The sequence below is a fragment of the Cynoglossus semilaevis genome, chromosome Z, assembly GCF_000523025.1.
Source record: "Cynoglossus semilaevis isolate Cse_v1.0 chromosome Z, Cse_v1.0, whole genome shotgun sequence".
NCBI classification, from domain to species: domain Eukaryota; kingdom Metazoa; phylum Chordata; class Actinopteri; order Pleuronectiformes; family Cynoglossidae; genus Cynoglossus; species Cynoglossus semilaevis.
Window position 1 is genome coordinate 7,399,299 of NC_024328.1, and position 3,734 is coordinate 7,403,032.

The window sequence follows — 3,734 nt, forward strand, 5'->3', positions numbered from 1 at the left end:
TTATCAGCCAATTCATCACGGCATGGCTGATGGCTTCACTCTGGTATTTATTAGGTCAAATTAGGAGCCTGTGTGTCTGTGGTAGAGCTGTGTTCAAAAATAAAGTTGTCGAGTGAAGACACGTTCACAGGTGGTTATTATGGAAAGTTCCAGAACTCAAACAGACCTAACAGTTTTCTATGTTATTCCAAAGAAGAAAATCTAGGGACTGTGATTAATCTAGGGGTACATGTGGATTAATCATGTTTAATTGCAATTAATCATGATTATCCAGGATTAATTCACATTCCTGGATATGACAAAAATAATTCCAAAAGAAATCTGCATACTGTTTTTATATGTGAATAATCCAACTGATGGAATAATTAACAGTGGGAAAGCTCTAAGTGCATTAAAATTTTATTCTGATTAATTTCAGAAAATTAATGAATGCGATAGTCATGTTCATTTTAACAGCTGTGAAAAATATTTATTTTAAAACTTGGTTCCAATGCATGATGTTGATTAAAATAAAAGAGATTTTATTATTTCACAAGGTGTCTGATTTAAATAATTAAAAATTGTAAAGACACTCAGGTGTCAAAGAGCTGCCACAAGTTTTATCATTAATTCTTCAAATGAATTAATGCTTCCTCTTTTTTTCTTGGCATCACCTCATATTAAAGTCCCACTGGTTATAATAACACAATACCATGAGTGTGAAGACATATAGATTACAGTGAGGGGAGAGAATAGTACACGTATAAAATTTAAATGCCAACACAATTAGAGTTTTACTGTGTGATCATTTTTTTATGGCTGGTTTGTCAGTTGTGTAACTTATACAGCAGGTGGTTTTATATTTATATCATTACACTCCCATTAATGGGTCTGAACCCTGTTCTAACAGTCAGTGAAGTCTTCATCACCTCGTTGTAAAACAAATTAATTAAAAAGAGTAAAAAAAAAAGGAAATTGTTTTCCAATTAACTACGCGACTGGTTGTCTGGATGTTACTCCAATCCTGAAGATATTATATTTAATTTAGAGTAATAAAAAGATCGTATTAGTTTAGATAAACTTCATGGAGCAGCAGATCTGAACTGACAACATTCTTAACTCTTAAAACCAACGATGTCGCTTCCTCGTTCTCCTTCTTCTGATCTGTCAACTTTACATTTATGAATAATAACTTATATTTTTATCATTCCTGTTCTAAATTATAATTTGACTGAATCTAATGAACAGGTATTTGATTAAGTCAAACAAAAACAAATTCATTTGATTTCAGCGATCCCTCTGAGTGGACATCCCACTGTTACTGTAGAAACCAGTGAAGGAGTCAGAGCAGCCAGCTGTGGCTCCACACACTAATACCTTAATGGATCTGGCCATCAGTGAGTAAATAAAAATGGCTCTTTGATTAGCAGTCTCCTGGGAAATACAGTGTACCACAAATCTTTCTACTGTAATTCATTAGCAGTCGCTGCGTCTCGCGGGCTGACACAACGAGCTGTCGATGCGAGAGTTCAGCGACTCCTTCTTCTGCCAGTAACAGTTTCACAGGGCAGCCTGCCAGACTGCTCCAAAACAATAAATCAGCCACCCAGCAGTCATCCGGCCGACCAGTAAGCCAGTCATCCAGCCAGTAAACTCTCCAGTCAGCCAGACGTTCGAGCAGGGATACAGCCCCGGAGCTGAACCTGGTCGACACTGGTTTAATCCGTCCTGCAGGGCCACGGCCTGGCACTGCTCATTTCCAGTGCCTGACAATCTGTGGTGACAACAAGCTTAGGCGTGTGCTAATCCTCCCGTCCAGCTATCATTATCCCCACACTGATACTGGCTGCTCAATGGCACACAACCCAGGTTTTTATGAATTTTCTAAATGAATTTTTGAGCTACAATATGAAATGGTCGCTGCAGGATCAGTGACGGCAACAGACAAAGAGTCAGGTGGCTGAGGAGGGAAGAGGAGAAGAGGAAATTAATATTCGCCCACTGGAAAAAAAAATAACTGTGAAGAGACAGTAAAGCAGACAGGGATGAAGGTCTGAGCTCTTCCTCTGTCTGTTTCTCCATCACAAACACACACACACACACACACACACTTTCTCTCTGTCTCTCTCTCTCTCTCTCTGGGCTGGAATAATGTGTCCCCTGTGAATTAATAAGGTTTCTATGAGTCACTAATGGGGGTCAGTAGGCCTCTTATTGACTATTCTGCCTAATGGTTACTTTATTGTCATTATGGTGAAATAACTACATGTGACCGTCATGGAGTCAGTGTGTCTGTCCTTGTCTGTGAATGTGAGTGCGCTGTTGTACATGTTCTGAGAAACTCTGGGGTTTCAGAAAACTGAAGAGCAGGAAATAATCTTCCAGTTTAAATGAGAGTTATATTGTTACTTATTTTTATTGTTTTTGTTTTTTTTAATCTTTCTTAACTTTCCGACAGGAACTCCCGAGGGATTAGTGAAGTTTTATCTAGCTATCGTTGTCATATAGAAATAGAGCTACACAGTGATAGTGGCCTCCTGGTATAAAAGCTCTGCTCACTTTCTGTTCAGCGTTATACATTTTTACAGTTTAATTTATTGGTTTGATAATGTATTATTAATCTATATTGTCTAGAAAGAAAGAACTGTTTTCTTTCAGATTCCCTGTGTAAACAGTCATCCATTAATATTAGGAAAATAAAACTGTGTTTTCTCACTGTGGTGTGGTGGTGTCTCTCTCTCTCTCTCTCTCTCTCACACACACACACACACACACACACACACACACACACACGCACATCACCTCATTACCCACAGAGCCGTGGCACAAATAACACTGCCTTCCCGTTTATTGCAATAAAAAATGTACTCAGTAAATCAGTACTGGTAATCTAATAAAATACTCGTGCTAGTATCAGTTTGTAAAAAAAAAAAGAAAAAATGTTATTGCTATGAATGTGTCTAATTGCATTAAGTGCATTAAGAAAAAGGGACAGGAGTAAAAAGGTACCTGATTAGTACTGGGTACTATTACCACAAACCAACACACTATGTGTGTTGGTTTGGTTTGTGTAAGTACAACACACCATGTCGGACCACAATTGCACTTGTGTATTACAGTACAGGGTGTGTGTTGGCCTTAAATTCACATCAGGATTTGAAACATCTGAACAGGAAGTCCCGCCCCTTGACTCCTGTACAGTTCAACACAATGTGACCTGTAACTGGAAACACACACCAATTACAGGGTTCAGTGTCGTTGGTTGTTCTGAGACTACAGCCCCATAAATAAGTCCCTGTGGTGGAGGAGGAGGAGGAAAGAAGAGCTGACATCACCTGCCTGTGCTGAGAACAACCTTTAAAAAAAAAAAAAACGAAATAAATAAAATAAAAGTGTCAATTTCACCCCATGCAACGAGACTGTAGTGAAACAGTCACACAGTTTCCCCTCAGATGTTCAGAGTGTTGACGTCCAACAGTCTGTCTAATGTTTGTCTCTGACTGAAGGACGGATCGTCACTGAACTAACGTCATTATTGGTCTGTCTCAGAACAAATGGTTATTGAGAGGAGAATTTAACGGCATAAAATTTAGACTTTAAATATTTAAATATTTATTATTTATATTTTTCTTTTCTGTGTTTTGTTTGTTTGTTTTTAGCATGTCTGTCTGTGTGTTTTTTTTTGTTTTGTTCTGTTTTTTGTTTTTTTTTTGGAGAGGATGAGGGGGCGACATCTTCAAGTCCTCACTAGGCGA